At 49.7% G+C, this 21,864-nt stretch overlaps 1 non-coding gene across 1 annotated transcript; it reads left to right on the forward strand.

Moving 5' to 3' along the window:
* The first annotated feature begins 17,739 nt into the window (after positions 1 to 17,739).
* Positions 17,740 to 17,812, forward strand: TRNAE-CUC. Its single transcript has one exon. It is a non-coding gene; the product is annotated as a tRNA-Glu (tRNA).
* The last annotated feature ends 4,052 nt before the right edge of the window (positions 17,813 to 21,864 follow it).

Below are 21,864 nucleotides of genomic sequence, written 5' to 3' on the forward strand. Positions count from 1 at the left end.
TTTCGAATAGCTCGGTGAATGGAATAATTAATTGATTAATCACTCTGCTGAGTAAATTGCAGCCGTACAGAAGTGCTTTTTTCCCCTTTCTGCCAGAGTGGAGCGGGGCGGGGAGAGGCAGGGAGCCTGCTTCAGCTGGTAGAAGAATTAAATATTTGTGGGGCTTTCTGGGGTTGCAGAAGGGGCCTTGCCCTGGGCCTGGGGCCCGGCTCTGGGGCCCCCAACCTGGGGCTCCGCTCTGGAGCCCCCAGGAGCCAGTGAGCCCAGGATTGAACCCTCGAGGGCGAAGGTGGGCCTCGGGGCTGGAGGACAGTCCTTGGCTAAGACGGTGAGTCAGGATCTCGGACTGATTTTCTGTTTGGCCTCAGGTTAATCACGTAACCACTGGATTTTAGATCTTCTGATAGCGTGACCCCCTGGGTTTTGTTCTTGCCTTCTGGCAGATGGGGGACAGGAGACCCAGAGGTGGACTAGCCCCAGGGCGCATAGCTAGTTAGCAAGGGAGCAAAACCCAGACCCCAGGTTCAGCATTGCACAGACTTTTGATAGGCCAAGAAAATGCAGTGAGTCTAGTGAGAGCTGCTCCGGGATGATGAAAGGAGAGAGGACCCGTGTGACAAGGACCTCGCCGGCTGCTCTCCGTGTGAGCGCGGGTGGCAGGCCCGTCTCAGCCAGGGCCCCAGACCAAGGGGTCTGCACACAGTGGGTCGGGGAGAGCTGTCCTGTTCACTCTACACGAAGGCAACATTGAAAAATGTGAAAGGTAACCAACCCCCCACCCTGCGCGCACACACACACAGACCCTCCCCCCAAGAAAATACCCGAAAGTAGGCCCTGGCATTTATTCTCAACTTAATTTGTCCGTAGCTGCGTAACAGTGACTTCTTGTCATTCCTGGTCAAACGAGAGAGGACTGGGAAGCGTTTCCGAACCGAGAACGGTGGTGGGGCCGCAAGGGCGCGAACACACGCGTCCTTCCTCCTCTTGCTCGGCAGGACGGGGACCCGCACCGGGGGGCTCCCTGACACACCACGAGCAAAGCAGCACCGCACGACAGTACGGAGAATCGGCAGAGATTGTAGCCCGCGAACCCGGGGGGTGGGGTTCTTACAGACCCTCCCCCAAAACTGCTTGGGACAGGAGCACTAGTCTTTAGCAAGCCGCGGACGGGAAGGAGAATTGAACTCTATGTTAGCCTCCATTAGTAATTTATGATGTGAAAAATGTGACCGATATTCCGTCTCTCTTTCTCGTGTGGTTTTCCTTTTATAAGTTTGTTTATAAATGCCGCTCTGTCACCGCACCACACTGTGACAACACCGCTGACCATACTCCCTCTGCCGCGCCTCTCATCCCGTGACGCCTGCATCCCGTAAGTGGAAGCCGGTCTCTCTCGTGCCCCGTCACCCATTTTGCTCCTCCCTTCAACATCCCCCACCCCACAGGCAACCGTCAGTGCGTCCTCTGTTCTCTGCTTTCATTTGTTCCTTTGCTTAGTTGTTTAGATTTCACGTGGCAGAATGCCCTCAAGCTCCATCCATGTTCTTGCAAATGACAAGGCCACGTTCTTTTTCAGGGCTCAGTAATATTTCCTTGCATGTAGATCACCACATCTTCTTGATTCATCCGTCTGTCGAAGGACGCTTGTGTTGCTTCCATTATCTTGACTGGTGTCAGTAATGCTGCAGTAAACAGAAGGGTGCCTGTGTCTTTTCAAATTAGTATTTTCAGTTTCTTTAGGTAAATAGTCATGGAATTACTGGATTGTACAGTATTTGTATTTTTAATTTTTTGAGGAACCATCATACTGTTTTCCGGAGTAGCTGCACCAGTTTTCATTCCCACCGACAGTGTAAGCGGGTTCCCCTTTCTACCTCCTCGCCAGCATCTGTCGTTTCCTGAGTCGCTGATTTTAGCCATTCTGACAGGTGTGTGGTGGGACCTCCTCGTGGAATCGATCCGCATTTCCCTGAGGATGGACGATGCTGAGCATCTTCTCACGTGTCTCTTGGCCATCTGGACGTCTTCTTTGGAATAATGTCTATTCTCTGACCATTTTTTAATTGCTTTTTTTTTTTTTTTTTTTGGTGCTGAGTTGTGTAAGTTTTTTATATATTTTAGATATCATACCCCGTCAGATACATCATTTGCAAATATCTTCTCGCCTCACATGGGTCTGTGAAGGTGCAGTTAAATGACCACAGCAGAGAGTCGGTGACAGGGGGGCCTCCGCCGCCAGGATCCCTGATGCAGACCAGGAGCCACATTCCCTCCCCACCCATGCCCACCCCCTTTCTTTAAGGTCAGTAGTTAAACCCCTTGAGCTCTGGGGGCCCCGTCTGTGAAAATGGTCATGAAACACCTAATTGTCCGAGTTAAATAAGTGCTGAACTGTGTCTCAGATATGGTGGGCCTTTAAGAAACTGGGACTGTCATCTGAGACTTACAATGATTTATGGTAAAAATAGAGGGACGGAGGAGGCCCTATAGAGGTCAGAGTGCTTGCAAGGGGCCAGGAAGGCCCAGTAGGGAAGATGACAAGGGAACTGACCCTCGGGTAAGATCTTCAGTCTCAAGTTCATGGCCTCTCTGAGTTCAGGTTTACAGGCCCAAAAGAGGGTGTGAAGCTTCTTACAATCGTCTTCCAGACTTTATGTCGATGGATTTGTAGTTTCAGAAGGACGAAGGTCCAGTTTTCAGCCTAGTTTTTTTTTTTTTTTAAAGATTTTATGTATTTATTTGACAGAGAGAAATCACAAGTAGATGGAGAGGCAGGCAGAGAGCGAGATGGAAGCAGTCTCCCTGCTGAGCAGAGAGCCGATGCGGGACTCGATACCAGGACCCTGAGATCATGACCTGAGCCGAAGGCAGCGGCTTAACCCACTGAGCCACCCAGGCACCCCATCAGCCTAGTTTTTAAAAGGATTACTGGCCATCTCATTAGGTCAGGAAGCACCGATGCTTGTCTAAAAGTACAGCGAGGCCTGTACCAGGAAGGCAACGTTAGAAACGCCGATCCAGGCAGAGCAAGCACTTTACCAAAAACACCAACATGTGGACGTGGCAAAGTGTCTTCACGGACACGGAGCCCGTGGCACGCTCAGAAGGCTCTCACACCCAGCGTGAAAGTTGGTGTCACTGCCTTGAACCCTTAACTATCATTTAACGAGAGGCCTGCATGTTCGCTTCACACGGCCTGGAAAATGCGGTGGCCGGTCTTGACAAGAAGCATGGCGGTTCTCGAAGAATTCCCAGCGGTGTCAGGCACAGGTTCGTGGAGGAGGGTGGTGTGACTCGAGGTTAAGAAAGTAGAAAGGAGGGCGTCTGGGTGGCTCAGTGGGTTAAGTCTCTGCCTTGGGCTCAGGTCGTGATCTCAGGGTCCTGGGATCGAGCCCCGCATCTGGCTCTCTGCTCGGCAGGGAGCCTGCTTCCCTCCCACCCCCTGCCTACCTCTCTGCCTACTTGTGATCTCTGTCTCTGTCAAATAAAGAAATAAAATCTTAAAAAACAAAAAAAAGTGGAGAGGAGCTACATGGAGGATCTAATATTCCAGCTAAGAAATTTGGGAGTTTTCCAAGGGGGAGACATGGAAGCATTTTAAAAAGTGAAATGCCGTGACATTTTACTGTTAAAAGATTACTCTGGGGGCGGTGGCTCAGTCAGTTAAGCATCCGATCTTGATCTCGGCTCAGGGCTTAATCTCAGGGAGATGATTTCAAGCCCCATGTTGGGCTCCGTGCTGGACATGGACCTAGGCAAAAAATAATAATAAATATGGGGTGTCTGGGTGGCTCAGTCAGTTAAGTGGCTGCCTCCGGCTCAGTTCACGATCCCAGGGTCCTGGGGTGGAGCCCGCGTGAGCTGAAGCCTGCGTTCGCCCTCCGCCTGCCGCTCGCTGGCTCTCTCGGACAAATAAATAAACAAAATCTTTAAATAAATAAATAAATACTAAAATTTTAAAAAATATATCAAAATTAAGAAGATTACTCTGGGGGCTTATAGAAAATGAACTGGGGGGGCGCCTGGGTGGCTCAGTGGGTTAAGCTGCTGCCTTCGGCTCAGGTCATGATCTCAGGGTCCTGGGATCGAGCCCCGCATCGGGCTCTCTGCTCGACAGGGAGCCTGCTTCCTCCTCTCTCTCTCTCCGCCTGCCTCTCTGCCTACTTGTGATCTCTCTCTGTCAAATAAATAAATAAAATCTTTAAAAAAAGAAAAGAAAATGAACTGGGGAGATTGACAGCTGTAGACAGTGAAGTCAGCGCGGCAGCTGCCGTCGTGGTCCTGGTGAGAAACAAGGAGGTTTGAATACAAGGAGCCCTGGGAAAGCAGAGGTGAGTCAGGACGGGGACGGCTAGGGCCGGCGGCCCGCTGGCTGTGGGCCTGAGGCTGAGGCCAGCATGACTTTTTTAAATGCAGCTGAGGAGGAGCAGGTTTTTTTTTTTTTTTTTAAGATTTTATTTATTTATTTGACAGAGATCAGAAGCAGGCAGAGAAGCAGGCAGAGAGAGAGAGGAGGAAGCAGGCTCCCTGCTGAGCAGAGAGCCCGATGCGGGGCTCGATCCCAGACCCTGAGATCATGACCTGAGCTGAAGGCAGAGGCTTAACCCACTGAGCCACCCAGGCACTCCCAAGAAGGAGCAGTGTTGAGAGAAAAATCATTGATTCCATTTGGGACCATGTTGGGGTATGTCTAGGTGTTCTAGGTCAGGAAGTCTCAGGTGATGGGGTTTTTTTTGTTTGTTTGTTTTGTTTTTAAGATTTTATTTATTTATTTATTTGACAGACAGAGATCACAAGTAGGCAGAGAGGCAGATGGGGGTGGCGGGGAGCAGGCTCCCCGCTGAGCAGAGAGCCCGATGTGGGGCTCAGTCTCAGGACCCCAAGATCATGACCTGAGCCAAAGGCAGAGGCTTTAACCCACGGAGCCACCCAGGCGCCCCAAGGCAGGTGATGTTTAAGGAGGGGTGGGGCGGGCAGGTGGGAAGGAGGGAGGTAGAGCTCTGCGTCCTCCGCAGCAGTGAGGCCGGCTGCCGAGATCGCCGGCTGCCGTGATCCCAGGCTGTGAGAACCGGGACTGAGGCCAGAGCCCTGGGACACCAGGGGAGGTCAAGGGGGGAGGCTGGCAGAGAACCCGCTGTGAAGCAACAGATTAAGGGGCTCTGGGCACACGGGCCGTGCATGGGGCCGTGGCCGAGGGAGCAGAGAGCCGCCCGCTGGTCAGTGAAATGCCGTGAGGCAGAGGAAGGCCCCATAGGTCTAGTTATTAGGTGGTTGCTGGTGATTGTGAACAAGCAAGGCCTCAGAAAGGCGACCAGGCCAGGCCACATCTGTCCGTGTTGCCTTGGATTTGAACTCTTGGAAACTCAGTAGTCGTCCCAGAGTAAGTCTGAGTACGAGGTGAGAGGCGGATTCCTCTTTAAGAGACTTGGTAGAGAGAGAAGGGAATAGCCCTCTCTTGGCACAGTCCCAGGAGCGGTAGTTGGGGACTTGATTTGGGAGAAACTCAGGCAGATTCCTTAGTTGGGCTGAAGGAAGCAGGGAGCCAAAGAGGCAGCACCTGCTGAGGAGGGAGGTGACACCTACGGGGGTGACACCTACAGGGGTGACACCTACGGGGGGGGGTGACCCCTGCTGAGGAGAGAGTATATCACAGCCCTGAGGACCTGGCAGGAGGGTCCTCAAATGCGGAGAAAGAGATGAGCCACTTGTCTGAGCCCAAAACAGGGAATGAGAGTGTGGGCCGCTTGTGGGCCAGAGGCGCAGAGAGATCACTCGGTGTGGCCCCTTCCACCGCCTCCAGAGTTGCTGCCTGGGAGCCTGCAGGGCAGAGACGGTGCAGCTGGCTCTAGGGAAGAACGAGCCAGCCGCACTATCGAGAGGGAGTGGTGGCGGTGTTGATGGAGAATTCGGTAGATGTGGACAAGAACCGCGCGACTCCCCACGGGAGCGCCACGGCCTCTCCGTATTGCGTGTCCCTGCCACTCCGGGAGCGGCCGCGGAACTGGGTAAAAATGCTTACAGTTCTATTCGGGCATCACTGGTGCCCTTGACAGTGGGTAAATGAAGAGGAGTGGCCGTGGGAAACTCGGAGAATATTGCAGCCAAACTACGGCGAAGCTTGCAGTTTTAGAATTGGAAAGATCTTCAAAATCAAGTCGCAGCGGTCTCAATAGACCGAAAACGGAATCTTGTCTGGAGGTGTCGATGACGAGGTCCGTGCGCACTGTCCGTGACCAGGCCAGGCCTCATCTGTCCGTGTTGCCTTGGATTTGAACTCTTGGAAACTCAGTAGTCGTCCCAGAAGTTAGTGGAGGCACTCGGGATTTCTCTCCACTCCTGAAGGACCGCAGTGGCCTCTTTCCGGGTGGAGTTTGCCCTGCCCTTGGCCTGAGTCCCCAACAGTAGAAGAATGTGAGGAGGTGACCGCTGATCTCGTGCCTGGCCTCCAAACGCTTCTCATCATCTGAATTAGATGGTCTGTAAGTGCGGACTCTCCAGGTCCCAGGTAATGATTTCTTAATTATACGGAATCTGGACCTGATCTAGAACATGGAGAAAGAGCCTCCCAGTGGGCGCCCTGCAGACAGGAAGCATGTGCTCCCCAGACACGTGGCTGTCTTCTCCTACCCTGGCTGGGTGGCACATTATTTGTTCAGAGGTTCTTGGCCTCAGGCCTAAGGGCAGAGCTGCCAGCAGAGGCATTTTTCCCAGAAGCCCTTGGAAGGAGCACAATCCAAACTTGTCTTTAGAACAGTCAGGCAGAAGTCCTGCCACCGCCCTCCCCCACTCACGGCTGCGAGCGCTCACGGAGATGCTCTGCGGATACCCTGGGCAGGCCGCGAGCTGGCCGAACCCCGCGTCCATCTGCTCATTCCTTCTGCAGCAAGTGCTTCTGGAGCACTCTGTCGGGCCCAGTGCCGGGCGCGTGGCACGGGGTCTGCAGGTGCTGGTCAGAAACTTGGACCCTGAGGAGAGTGCTCTCCCTCTCCAAGTCCCTTTCCTTCTGGTTAAGGATCGTGTTTCTAAAACCTCACAACAATTCGTAGGCCGTGCTCATCACACAAAAGCCCTTTTGCTAATTTCTCTGCACACACTGGCTTCTTGCACCCATTACCTATCACAAGACTCGTTTCTCCTCTTCTTGGAGAATGTCCTTCGTTCCCCCTTTCAGACAGTTTGTAAGCCGTAAACCACTGTAGCCGGTCCAAAATGTCTCTTCGCTGCTAACATCACATGGGAGACGGACAGAGAATAAGATTCCGAGATTGAAGATGATTATCTCCTCGCTGCCTCGGTGATGTCATCCCACTATCTCCTCCCAGGCCAGGTGCTGATCGCCATCAGCCCACTTCTCGTTCCTCGGGGTCATCTGCCTGGTTTTCTTTGGGAGCTTTCAGATTTTTCTCTTTAATCTTAACAGCACACATCCAGAGTCTTTTTGGTTGTTTTTATTCTTCTTGGGACTGATTGGAAACTTCGGTATGAGAACGTATGTTCTGGGACTTCCAAGGGTCTTTATGTCTTTAATCTCCCCCTCTCCACTCTCTCCTGGAATTCCTGTTAAGGGAACGTTAGAACTTTCCTTCCATGGAGTCGTGTCCCTCTGCGTTTCCCTTAGGCTGCAGCGTCAGAGAAAGCCTCAGTGAAGTCTTCCGGGTCCCCCGTCCAGGCTTCAGCCCAGCTCAGTTTTATAGTTAACACCTCCTGACCTTTTAATGTTAAACTTGAATTTTCCGACTTCAGGTATCTTTTTAAAAATTAGTTCTCTTTCTAATAACACTTTAAAAAATAACATCTTTGGAGCATCTGGGTAGCTCAGTCGGTGAAGTGGCCAACTCTTGATTTTAGCTCACGTCATGATCTCAGGGTGCTGGGTTCGAGTCTCGTGTTGGGCTCCTTGCTCAGCACAGAGTCTGCTTGAGATTCGCTCTTCCTCTCCCTCTGCCCCTCCCCCCACTCTCTAAATCAGTCAATCAGTCAGTCTTGGGATGCTTAGGTGACTCAGTCGGTTAACCATCTGCCTTCAGCTCAGATTATGATCTCAGGGCCCCTGGGTCAAGCCCGGTGTCAGGCCCCTTGCTCAGCAGGGAGTCTGCTTCTCCCTCCCTCTTTGCCCCTCCCCCTACTCATGTGCTCACACGCTGGCTCTCTCTCAAATAAATAAGTAAAATCTTAAAAAAAAAAAAAATATGAATCAGGGGCACCTGGGTGGCTGGTTGGTTAAGTGACTGGCTGGTGATCTCAGCTCAGATCATGATCTCAGGGTTGTGAACCCAAGCTCTGCGGGGGCTCCATGCTGGGCGTGGAGCCTGCATTAAAAAAAATATGTAAAGTATGAATCAGAGTTGGTCACAGCCCCGCTTAAAATATCTCGGTGGCTTCCTCCAGTCCCCTTGGGATAAGATCTAGACCCTGTACCTTGGATTACAAAACAGCATGACCTAGGCCTGCCTCCTTTTCTGGAACGAAATCTTGCCACTTTCCCCTCGCCACGCCACCTCGAATGCTCGTCCCCTCAACTGTGAAGAAGCGAACCTTTTGTTCATTCCGAACTCAGATTAAACATTACCTTCTGATGGCCTTTTAAGACCCCAAGTGATGTAAAATAGTCGCCCAGCACTCTTTCTGATCATTGTCCACTGTCAACTTTTTAGACGTGTGTGTTTGCCTGTTTGCCATCTGGCAACAGCATCCGATCAGAAGAGAAGCTTTTTAGGCTCCAAGACCTTAGCCTAAGCCATGACTGCAGCCACAGCACCTGCAACTGAATCTGGGCGTCGCGAGTCCTGCCTAAGTATTTGGTGAAAGAAGAGGTCAGCTGTTTAGAGTGAGTTTGGGGGAAAGGCTAGAGAAGGAAAGAAACACAAGAAGGATCTGGTTAGCGTGGAAGGGGGCAAGGTGGGCAGCGAGCAAAGGAAAATTAGAAGGTTGCTAAATCATCCCTTAGTGCTGAGGGTCCCGCTGAAGCCAGCCCCCAACCTGGCAGTGAGGCGCACCTGCTCTGCTGCGTGGTAATTCTCTCACACAGCTCAGGCGTCCTGGAGTAACAGTGAGAAAGCAGATGGCTCCTATTTCTTCATCTGTAAAATGCAAGTGTGAAAGCAGATAACCTTCAAGGTCCCTCCAGCTTTCAAAATCTGGGACAATTCCAATATACTTAAGAAGCTAGGTATTTAAAAAATATATATCTTGTTAAATGAATAATCAAGGGGCGCCTGGGTGGCTCAGTGGGTTAAGCGTCTGCCTTCTGCTCAGGTCATGATCTCAGGGTCCTGGGATCGAGCCCCACATCAGGCTCTCTGCTCAGTGGGAATCTGCTTCTCCCTCTCCCCACCTGCTTGTGCTCTCTCGCTCTCTGTCAAATAAATAAAATTGTTTTAAAAAATAAATAATTGATAGTTCCTTATGTACTGCCTTGAAATTCTGAATTGTACACATTCAGTTTTCTTTCCTTTTTTTTTTTTTTAAGATTTTACTTTTTTATTTGTCAGAGAGAGAGAGCACAGAAGGGGAAGAGGCAAAGCAAGGAGCTGACACTGGACTCAGTCCCAGGACCCCGAGATCGTAACCCGAACTGAAGGCAGGCGCTCACCCAGCTGAGCCACCCAGGTGCCCCCACATTCAGTTTTCTTGATAGAATATCTCTTTTTTTTTTTTTTGATAGAATATCTCTTTATGCTTGTGTGAACACTTTTTTCCCCAGCTTTATAGAGGTAACCAACAATTAAAAGTTGTATAAATTTAAGATGTACAACATGATGATTTCATGCATACATTGTGAAATATCCACCCCAGTCTGGCTAATTAACAGGTTTCGGATGTATAACACAATATTACAAACTGTAGTCAGATGGGTCTACTTTTTTTTTAAAGGATTTTATTTATTTACTTGACAGACAGAGATCACAAGTAGGCAGAGAGGCAGGCAGAGAGAGAGAGGAGGAAACAGGCTCCCTGCTGAGCAGAGAGCCAGATGCGGGACTCGATCCCAGGACCCTGAGATCACGACCTGAGCCGAAGGCAGCGGCTTAACCCACTGAGCCACCCAGGCGCCCCAGATGGGTCTACTTTTTAGGAGTTTTACAGACATTCTAAGCATATGTAGGTTATTTGTATCTCCATGTTTTCACTTTGATTTAGCATGGATACTCCTTATCTTTCTCTGTATCGTGTAAATTCCTACAGGCCATGGTCTGTGAACTGTTTTCATCCAGCTCCCCCCAAGGTCGCAAGAACAAGCCGCTCTGACAGTGGATACTCAGTGAGGAGAGGCTGACTGTGCCAGAGTCTATTAGCAGAGGAGTGGTAGGGGGGCAGGGGCCCAAGGGACGCTGGGTTGTACAAATGGAGAGAATCTCAAGACAGAACCCTTGGCACAAGAGAAGCTTAAGGTTGCAGATTAAGAGACAGTGTTTAATGGAGCTGCTGGAGAGCAGCCTGGCCTGTGCTCTGGAGGCAGAGAGAACACGTGTTCAGAGCAGCAGGCAAAGGCGTGTCGCACAATTACACACAACTTTTCTATTTTCAGTGTTACTGTAGATGTGGATATATACATATCATACAAAATGTATATAGTACACACCCCTATCGTTTGCGGATTCCCTAAATACCGATGACACGCTTATCATCCATAAGGCACCTTGGGAGGGGCTAAGGAGAATACAAGAGAATGAAATCCAGAGCTTCCCAGGAGGAAGAAAGATGTACAGCTGTGAGCGGAGTCCGCGGCGGTGTGTGATGCGCTTCGGATGATCAAACCAAGGAGAATTCACCTCTGGTCAGGAGAGGACACGAGGAACTACTTCCTGGGGGAGGGGTGTTTGTGCTGAGCCCCAAAGGGGGCACCGGGGGACACGGGTGGAGAGCTGGGGTCTCAAGGGATGGAAGGCTTGAACTCTTCATGAGTGTCACCCTAGAGGGCAAAACTGAGACCAGCCATGAAAAATGTTAAATGTCACTGTAACGCAAACCTTTTTGGCAAATGAATGTTGAGCCTCTCACGCACAAGAAGTGCTTCTGCACTGGTTGAAATGTCGGCCTCGAGTGGTGGTTTTTAAACCACGTGATGTATAGATCCATTTTTAAAGGGGAGAATTTTCTCACAAATCACCCATGTGAACATATCGTGTTATCGTGGTATTATTTAAAAATAGTAAACATGAGGGGCGCCTGGGTGGCTCAGTGGGTTAAAGCCTCTGCCTTCGGCTCAGGTCATGATCCCAGAGTCCTGGGATGGAGCCCCGCATCGGGCTCTCTGCTCAGCAGGGAGCCTGCTTTCCTTCCTCTCTGTCTGCCTCTGCCTACTTGTGATCTCTGTCTGCCAAATAAATTAAAAAAAAAAAAAAACTAAAAAAAAAATAGTAAACTTGAAGACAGATGCAGGCTCTGATGATCATAGATCTTAATGCTACATTAGAACAAATTACAAACAACACACAAACTCAAGTACAAGGTGACTAAGTCGATGGACCAGTTGAACGGGGTGTCACGGTTGATGCCGTTCTGCGGAAACAAGCTCACCCCCGCGCGAGACTGTAGCGCCGGTTGCGCCACTGCCCAGCACTCCCGCCCTCCTCCATTCCAACTTTTCAGTATCTTTATCTGAACAGTCCGAGCCCCACGGTCCCAAGACGTTAGTCTTCACTTGCTGTGGATGAGTCATTCCCAGAGTCAGGCCACCTCCCTTTTAATTAGCCTGGGATAGTGCAGTCCCTCCGTGTGTCCATCCATTGGGGTCTCCGCAGGAGACAGAGGGCACACTCCATCTGGGTGACTTGAGGAGGACTTCCTTGCAAAGAGCTTATTTAAAGGCGTGGTGAGGGGGACATGTAGGGACGTGGGAGTGGGGGGACAGTAGTTGGGTGAGTAGCCACAGGGGAGCTGCTGGGGAAAGAGGTGCAGGCAGGGGTTTCTAGTGGGATCCAGGGACAGGGACAGGCGTCCAGACAGAAGGAGGGGGTCAAGTAGAGAAGTCTCTTTGAAAGGAGGTGTGGCCTTTGGTCTTTGGACATAGATGACTAGGGACAGCTTGAGGGGAGAGAGCTAGTCTTCCTCTTCTGCCTGGGCTCCTCATTAGCTGAACCAAACCAGACGCTCAGAGACCAGGGAGGTTCTTGTTACCATCCATGCAGGCCAGGCTCCCCAGGGCCAGGAGCAGAGTGGAGAAGGATGGAGAACGAATGCCAGGGAGGGAGAAGGCCAGTAACCCTGATGCACACGCTAGCCCTCGTATTGTGTAGTAACACACAATCCTAAGGTGATCGTCAGATACTTTAGAAGATGTCATAGTATTTTTCAAAACAAAAATAAAAAATTCTAAAATTCTCATGGAGCTTTTTCAGACTTCCAAGAACATACCCCTATTCTTCCAGGAGCTCAAAGACCTTCCTCCAAGAGCTCGAAGGCTGCATGCTTCAAAGCTCCAAGTGTGATCCCTTGTCACTTGTAAGAGCCTTGGAGCATCCTAGAACGTAAGCTCAATGGGAGTAAGGAACAGTGTCCGTGTTATTCCTCACAATATGTCCACCATGTTCCGCTACCTTTCAAGTGAGGTCCAGCTCCTCTGATCTTCTCAAAGCTCCGTCACATCTGGCCACCGCTTACCCCTCTTCCTTCGCTTAGAGCTTCTTCCCACTCCCACTTACGCACAGCACTCATGTACATCTCTTCTTTCATTTCCTCCAAACGGCTAAGTCTTTTCCTTCAAACGTAGCACTTCTGCGCACGAACACTGCCCTGCCTTCCCTCCCACCGTGGCCAACTCAACTCTTCACACGATGGACCCTCCTCTTACTTTAGGTCTTGGCTTAAATGTCACCTCTTTGTGGAAGCCCTCCTCAACCACCCTTTCCAGGTGGGTCCCCCTTTGTTGGCCTCTCCCATTGCTCCCTGTTCACTTCCTGTGTACCCCAGAGAACGCAAGGTAGAGAATGAGAGAGAGTTAGTAGATGGAGCCAAGCACTAGACCATGTGGGGAAAGAGGACTGAGAACACTGGGAAAGGAGTGGCCTCAAGCAAGAGAAGAGCGAAGGGCTGGAGAGGCCAGAAACTTGAGGAGGAGGGAATGTGGCCAGCCCCCACACAGGAGAGCCTCACTACCTCACCTACTGAGAGTGGTAGGGACGGAGATGAACTTGAACCCTGGGAAAGTTTAAAAAAATACAGAAAAGCTGTGCAGTAGACAGCTGCTTATCTCCCCAGAGTCTCTCCTTGTAGAGCCCCCGATGGCCCAGTAGGACGCCGGCAGTAGAGCTGGAAGGTCTCAGTTCTCAGCCCCTTTAGCAACCAGGTGTGGCTGTGGTCCAAGTTTGGGCTAACGACGTGAAAGCAGAAATATTGTGGCTTACTCCGGAAAGCCCCGAAGGGGTCACGCTTACTCTTCCTCCATATTCTTTATTCCGGTTGTCTCCTGCTGCATAACGACCCACCCCAGAAACATCGTGGCTTAAAAACCGTGTATAAACGTGTCATGATTTCCAGGAGACACAGTCTCGCAGCCGTGCTGGCTGTTGACTCAGCGGGAGCTGTTGGCCAGAGTGGCCCCCTGTCTCCTCATGGTTGAGCTTTTCACCATTACGAATAGAGCCCCCTTTTTACTCTTAAGCATCGGTTTGAATAATGAGGTTCTTGGGGTCACCCTAGTTTTAGGATCCAAACTGGCTGACAATGGAGAAGGGGAGGATTCGCAAATCCCAGATTCTACAGTTGTACCTGGAACATGAGAAGTGGATTTAAGGCCGTGAGCAAGCAGCAGGGGCCTAGTGCCCTGGGTGAATTCCACCCTGGGTTAGAACAAGCCTCAGCTAGTTGTGTGTTGGAGTGGGCTGTGGTTAGAGCACAGAGAAATGACAAAGACGGGCAGTCACGTCTTCGGTCTCGGGCAGTTTCCATCCTCGTGCCTCTGGATGCTGCATGTCTGGTTTCTGTGTCCAGCTTTGTGGGAGGGGCTTTGGGAAGTAAGAGGGAGGGTCACCTCGAGTACCCTGCTTGCACTTGGGGCATCGTGCTGGGGAAACCTCGCTAGCCTCCGTGAAACAACTATAGGAACATTAAGTAGGATCGTATGAATCCTTTGAAATACACAGTAAGTTTTGCAGGTCCTTGAGAGGAGAAATCCTTGTGGGCTGGAATGTTCGGGAGAACTTCAAGGAAAATTCGGACTGGAATCTGAAACGTGGTCAGATGAAGCAGAAAGGGGAAGAGGGACACTGTGTTCGCGGAGAGGTTAGGCTGCCCGTGGCCCGTGTCAAGAACGACGAGATGATGAAGGGCCCGATGGGGAGGGTTTGTTGGGGAAAGTGAGACATACACGTGTCTGGCCGGTAGCTGGTGGAAGGACTTGAGATCGACAGGTTGGCGTTAATATATTCGATATCAGAACGTAGATTGGGTGAATTAGGTGTCAGTTTCCTACTGAGGAAAGGGCAGCCGTGCCCTTGGTAATGCCAGGATGAGCGGGAGGGCTAGACAGGCAAGGGCTCCGTCAGTCATTCACTACTATTTATTGAGTACCTACTGCGTGGCTCACAGTCCCAGATTCTGCTGCCTGAGATGAGCTCACATCCTCCTTGGGAGACACAGAAAAAAACTAACAAAGAAGCAAAGAAGCGAGACAGTAACAGGGAATGGCAAGTGCTTATCAGAGAAATCAAACAGAGTGATGGATAGGTACCTGGGCGATTTCACACTGAGTGGTCATGGAGGACTTCATGGAGGAGGTGGTGTCCATGCCTAATTCAGGGGGAGGAGCATTTCAGGCAGTGAGCACAGCTAAGACAAGGCTGCCTTTGCAGGGATGCGACGACTATCTGAAAGCCCCTCTTCTCCCGCTCCCTGGCCCATGTGCTTGTCTGTGCGCTTCAACTTGCCCGTCCAATCTTGTGGGTCCAGGCCAGGTTCTTCGGTTTTCTCTGCCACCCTCAGCCCTGCTCATCTGGTACCTTGAGTTCTGTCTGCCACCCACCTTCCTGCCTGCCGAGCTTCACACTGGCCAGTCTGGTTCTTGTCTCAGGGTTCTGCTCGCTAGACACAGAGCCTCGCACGGTGTCCTGCCACAGTGAGACGAATATGTGTGAGCCGCAGAACACATTGATTTGGTCCGTTTTAAATGATGCTGTCGACCGTGATTCATCTCTCCGGCCGGTCACCAGTTATTACTTTATCTCCTCAATTACTCAGCTGTTGGCAAGACTGCTCTCCATACCTCCTACTCTGTGACTAGAGGAAGTCTCTGCTGCCGGACGCGCTGCTCTGATGGAGGACAAACCCTCTCTCATTCCAAAGATGAACTAGAAGCAGTTCCTTTGTTGACCTTTAAACTTGCATTTTATTGGTGGATAAGACGCAAAAAGAAAGCCTAAACCAGGGTGACATCAGAGAAGGTGACAGTTCCCCAGGGTGCTGGAGGGGGAATCGGCAGGCTTGGTTACTGGGGTGCAGGTTGAACTGGTTGAGGAGTGAGGCCAAGGTCGTGGCTTGCGGAACGGTGCGGATGGTGATACCCACAGTGGAAATGGGGAATAAGGGAGGGAAACGGAACCACACCGGGGCGGGGGGGTGAGCAGTGGGGAGTCCCCAAATCCAGGTCTGTTTCTGCTCGTGCTTCTGGCAAGTCCAGGCAAGAAAACCATTTACATCACCTGCCAAGAAAACTACAGAGCCTGTAGGTTGGACTTTCCTGCCTTAGAACATTCAGATAAAATTGACGGTCACCTGAGACGTGTAAAAAGATCGTGTCCTTTTGAAGAATGCCATCAAATTGCTATATTTGGGCTTAAAATACCTCTCTCCCTCTCTCTGATTTCAGTGCCCCAGGGAGGAAAGAGGAGGATGCCTAGGCAGAAAGGAGATTTCCGAGTTACTGTTTCGGGCGCTCCAGGGTTTAGAGCACGGAGAGGAGCTCCGCAGTGGTGTGGACCCTCCAAGCCCCGCAGGCTCTCTCTTCTCTGGCCAGGGAGAAAGAGCACCTCTCCCGGCAGGCCTCAGCTCAGACCGGGGTCCTGCCTCAAGCTGTCCAGAAGACTGACATCAGCCCTTCCCGCTTGGAGGCACAGGTGATGCACGCGTTCACAGTGTGAACAGTCCCTGCACTGCGGACCCGTCAGCGGACACCTGCTGAAGGACCGCAGCGTCCCGTTACGAAGTGGAATTTGCCTGGAGACCCTCAGACCCCATAAAGGGGGCTGTTCTGGGGGCGACAGAGACGTCTGAACCTTTTTAGAAGTCGTGGCTGAGTCAGAAACTAAACACATCCTTGCTCTACTCGAAGAATTTCTTTTTTTTTTTTTTTTTTTTTAAAAACACATAAATGTACTTTTAAAGATTTTATTTATTTGTCAGAGAGAGAGAGAGAGAGAGAGAGGGAGCACAGCAGGAGGAGTGGTGGACAGAGGGAGAAGCAGACTCCCCCGCTGAGCAGGGAGCCCGATGTGGGGCTCGATCCCACATCGAACGGATCCCATCGGGCTGGGATCACGACCTGAGCCAAAGGCAGACACTTCGCCAACTGAGCCCCCCAGGCACCACAAGGGATTTCATACTCAGGTATGAAACTCTCCTGGACACAGTTACAGGAGAAAAAAACTCATTCGACTCTGATTCCCTCACCAACACCTCTCTCCTTTACAAGAAAATTACCACGTCCTGATGGGATTTTTTTTTTTAATGGTGAGACGAAACTTTAATCACCATTTTCCAGAGACCCCCCTGTGGCCAACGACAAGGTGCCGTGGAGGATAGGCGAGTCCCAATAGGGTTCCTCACTTTGGAATTTCCTGCTTATTCTTGCCTTCTCATTTTTAATTAAAAATAACTTTTATTTGCCTATTTCTTTATTATTAGATTTCTATGTGTTCAACTTAGAAAGAAAGGTAAATACAATAGGCTCGAAGAGGAGGATGAAATTTCCGTTACTTAAGAGATCATCGTTATTTACAACTTGGCGTGATTCTTTGCACTCATTTCTCACTGCATATAAAAACATTTCTTTCATTACCAAAAAGGAGAAAATAGCGGTTTGTTCTTACATTGAAACCTAGGGGGCTTTTCCACTTATATCTTACATAGGTTGCTGTGTATTAAAAATTCTTCTGCACATTTTTCCGTGGGTCCTCTGGTCTCCTGCTTCACGAGTGTGTCCTGCCCAGTTTAATCAGTCTCCCAGGGTTGAAAATTAATATTTTTTTTCTAGCTTTTCCCGTGACTCTAGCTTAACCACTCTTGCGTATCTTTGTAATCAGACCTTTGTAGACATTCTTACGCATTTCTTCAGGATAATTTCTTATCAATAGCCCTTCTGAATCAAAAGACAAGCACATTTCCGGGTGCCTGATGCTAATCTCTCTTCGGAAGGGCTGCCAACCACCAGCAGCGCAAGGGAGTGCTAATTTCTCTGCAACTTCACAAATACCAGGTTTTCCTTTGAAGGTTCGGAAGGGGTGGGACCTCGGTGCCTCTCCCATGTGCCCCTGGCTGCTGCTGGCGCTTCTCTTTTTTCCCTGCCAGTGTCTCGTCTCTGGCTACGTCACCGTGGAGTGGTCAGGGACCACCTGGACTCCACGCCCCTTAACTGCACCTCAGTTTCTGCATCTGTAAAATGGGATAACTTGTAACTCATGAGTTCAGTGACTTTCTACATGCACATCACCCTGGCTCATGAGGGTAACTTCAGTTCGCTGCCGTTTGCCCGTGAAATTCATAGATGTATGAGAGCACTTTATTAAAATAGTATATCTTTGGGGCGTCTGGCTGGCTCAATCGGAAGAGTATGTGACTCTCAATCTCAGGGTCATGGGTTCAAGCCCCGTGTCGGGCATGGAGCTGACTTAAAATAAAAACTAAAGACAAAAAACGAATAATATCTTTAACATATGCTTTGCAGATACTTTCTCCTCATCTTCCTTTTTTTAAGGCTCTTTCATAATTTTTACTTGAGAGGTTTGACAGGAATAGGGAAGAAGGTCTTTAACATGAGATTATTTTTTCCAAATGTTATCACTGGTAGTTTAATATTTGTGTCTCCTGATGGATTTGGTCAGGAAAATTACTCCAAGATTTACATCTGGAATTTTTTTTTCCTAGCCCAGGGGTGGGGTGGGGAGGGTTGCTGCTAACCCCAGGCGGCCTCGGCCGGCGCAGACGAACTTCTCACAACATTGCCTTCCGCTGAGCAGAGAACATTCATGAGGACGAGTGTCTCTCTGCAACCACTGGAGACGCAGTGGTCTAGGGGGAAAAAGGAAGTTGACTCTTAGCACAGGGCTTAGGGGCCAACCGCCCAAACCTGCACAGTAGAAAATCCATGTATAATTTTTTATTCCCCCAAAACTGAACTGCTAAGAGCCTACTGCTGCCTGAAAGTGTCGCTGATAGCCTAAGGCATAAGCATTCTGTGTGTTACTGTATCCTGACGATAAAGTCAACTGGAGGAAAGAATGTTCCTGAGAAAATCCTAAGGAAGAGAAAATGCGGTTAAAGTACTGTACCGCATTTACCCAAGAGAACAGTCTGCATGTAGGTAAGTGGACCCATGCGGTCCAAACCCTTAGTGTTCCCAGTTAACTGTACTCCTGTTACTCCAAAGGGGAGAAGTTACCGGGATGTTAGTCTAGGCCTACCAAGAAGGAACTTTTTAGCACCAACATAGGCTCCCCAGGAGGCAGTGACCCTCAGTCGACGCGTTCACGCACAGATGGAACAAGAGTAGAGATCACTGTCCCGGGAGGAGCCCTAGATTCGAGCGACACGGTGCCTCCTCACAGTTTGGTTTATTTTCCCCTAAATTCAGTCTCTGCACCAGTACTCTGATCAGGCTCTTAAATTGCATGATCAGAAGCTGTCTGAGCCCCGTGTTGCCCCTTTTCCTTTCACCAGATTGCCAGACTCCCCACCCACTGCGCAAGCAGCGGGGGCCCCAAGGGAAGAGGGGAGCATGGTTTTTCTTTAGCCAGTTGTACCTGGCCACGTTGACCCGAGTCTGGTCTCCCTGAGTCAGGGCTTCTCCCCATTATTCCAAGGAGCTCCCTTCCTACCATTGTGAAAATTCAGTGATTTCAGTTTTTGCCTGGAAAAGAAAATGACCAGAAATAACAACCCAAGTAATTTATTTGCAGAAATATTCAGACAGGATTCACTGGGGTAGTTGTTGCTAGAAATCCCCGACCCTGAAGAGCATTCTAGACGTATCTCGAATTAGGATAACCTGAGAGTGAGTGTGGAGTCGCTCTGAAATCCTCACTCACTGTTCCCGGGAGTTCAGGTGGGGTCGAGCTACACTGTACGTCACCCTGACTTCAGCTGGAGCTCACTGTTTCCTATAGTATATCCTAGATCCTGGCTCAGTCAGTGGAGCATGCGCCTTTTGATCTGGGGGTTGTCCATTCAAGCCCCATGTTGGGTGTAGAGGGTACTTAAAAAAATAAATTTAAAATGTTAAAAAAAAAAATTTAATTACCAAAATTAAATCCCTAAAAATGAATACCATCTCAAGGAATGGATGGCCTCAAGGCCAAGTCCTGGGAAGAGCTTGTGACAGAGCTATCCCTCCCTACTGCTTAGGAAATGGGGTGATTCGATGGGAGCCCAGAGTGAGGCCACCAGTGAGGCCGTCGGAGGCAGAACTGGAGCGGAGCCGATGGGGAGGAGGTGGTGGGAAATGGCCGGCCCTCGGGTCCTTCCCTCACACAGCCACCAAGATGTCCCAGCCGGGCAGCCCCTCCGCCCTTCCACAGTCGCCTGGTCAAGGCCCTTCCTGTAAGCTTCTGTTTCCTTCGTCTTCATGGATCACCTAACATTAATGTAGCTAGGAAGGGGGAAGCAAACACACTCCTCCCAGAGCTCTGAGCCCTCCAGGGAGCACTTGTCATCCTCTTAACCGCAACCAGCACGGGGGCCCAGAACACCAGCCCCCAGCCAGCCCTTCCTCTGGTAAACAAGAGGATACAAACCCCAAAACATGTCTTGACTAATCAGAAACACTCGCAGAGAAGAATCTCCTGGAAGCGTCCACCCTCAGCCAGTGGCCTCCAGGCCCGGCCTCGGCTCCTCCCCCGCTCGCCTGTCTGTGTCGCTCACACCCCCAGGTGGCCATCTTGCCAGTTGAGAATAATTAGCCTTTGATTAGTGCTGGTTGTGTTTTCATCGGCTCCATTTCCAAATTCCTGTAATTTCCATTTCATCCAATTAGTATATTTTGGCCCATTCTCTTCCAGCAGACTGAGAACAGAGACATCACCCGCAGAAGTAACAGTCTTGCTGCTCATCGTCACGTGACGCGGCTCATCACCCTGAGCTGCAGCTGCTTTTTTGCCCAAGACCTCAGATATGTAGTTGCTCTACTTCTATCCTGAGATCAGAGCCATCTCAAGAAAGAGCTGGCCCTAAGTCAAGTTTCTGGGAAGAGTGTTTTGAACATTTTGAATGGTCTAGAATAGTCTAGTTCTAGCTGAGATGGTGAGTGGTCCACGCTTGGAGAGCCTTCTGTTTGATGAGCCCTTCCACCGATGCTTTTCTACCCTGGCTGGGGAGACGGAGGGACCTTCAGTATTTCTTCAAAGTGTGAACCGCACAACACGTATCCTGTGAGCAATTCCCCCAAAATAAGGACCCCGTGACTAGGAATTCTGCAGAGCATGGGCAGATTCCATGTTAGTGAGCACAAGAAGCCTCCACTTTGTTTGATCCAGTATTTCCCAAACTTACTTGATGGTGGAACCTTTTCTGAAGGCGGCACTTAGCCCCGTACAGAGTAGGCCCTCTGTAAACACCTGTCAAGTGAATGAATAAATCCTCCTAAGAATTCACACCAAGAGATGGTACTTTAAGCCAAAGAATTGTGTAATATGGGAATATTAATTTAAAATTCAGGAGATCTGTTTTCAGATGGGTGGCCCTTACCGTGTGTACCCAGAGTCAACCGTGCTTTGAGACACGCCCGGTTCCCCCAGCAGGTCAGCTCCTTGAGGGAAGAGATCCTGTGTCTCTTCCTCCTTTTATCTATTCCCAGCAGGGACGAGAATGCTGGGCGCCTAGTGTGCGCTCTTAATAAATAAATGCTTGAAGGAATTAATAATTAATGAATGCTGAAGGGATGAATAAATTAACAAATAAATATCACCATTAGTATAAGACTCTCCCAGCTAAGAAAGAAGTTCTGAGAAATTCTTAGAAGTCATCTTGTCCAACCTTTACTCTATAGTGGAAGGAACTGATGAGACCAATAGAAAATTGAGTGGTTTGCCTGAGATCACTCACTGAACCCTTCTTAAATGGACATTATGGCTACTCTTTGGCACTTATTACCAAACCCTGTGGCACTAACCCAGCCAGCCTGGGTTGTTGTAAACTGTATGCAGATATGACACTCCTAGTTGTAAACCAACTTCTTTAATTAAGCAAACACCACACGTAGGTACCACTGTTAACTTACGAAGAAAATACCAACAGTTATATTACAAATATGTTTAATATTATTAGCTCCAAGAACAGAAATGTTCAGATATCTGAGAGATTTTTTTTAAACTTTGGTATAATCCCTTTAACAATCAGATTATCCAGGGAATTTCCTTCAATATTTCTCACATTTAATAGAAGCCTTTTTTTTTTTTTTTTAACTCCCCATTAAGTTCTTTGAAAGCTCAGAAGAACTCACATCTATTCCCTTCTGTAATGGACTTAATCTCCAGGGAACAGTGGGAGGTTTGTTTTGCTAGCAGAAGGTTGAATGATTCTTGACAAACTTCTGGCCTCTTCCTGGTAAAAGCTGAAAAGTGATCATTGGTTTGGCCAGTGGAGTATTGAATTGGCCTACGGAAGGCCTGAGGGACTCTCTCTAACCTGTCCATTCCAATTTTCTTACCTTCACACTCG

Source organism: Mustela erminea, chromosome 11 (genome assembly GCF_009829155.1).
Source record: "Mustela erminea isolate mMusErm1 chromosome 11, mMusErm1.Pri, whole genome shotgun sequence".
Lineage (NCBI taxonomy): Eukaryota > Metazoa > Chordata > Mammalia > Carnivora > Mustelidae > Mustela > Mustela erminea.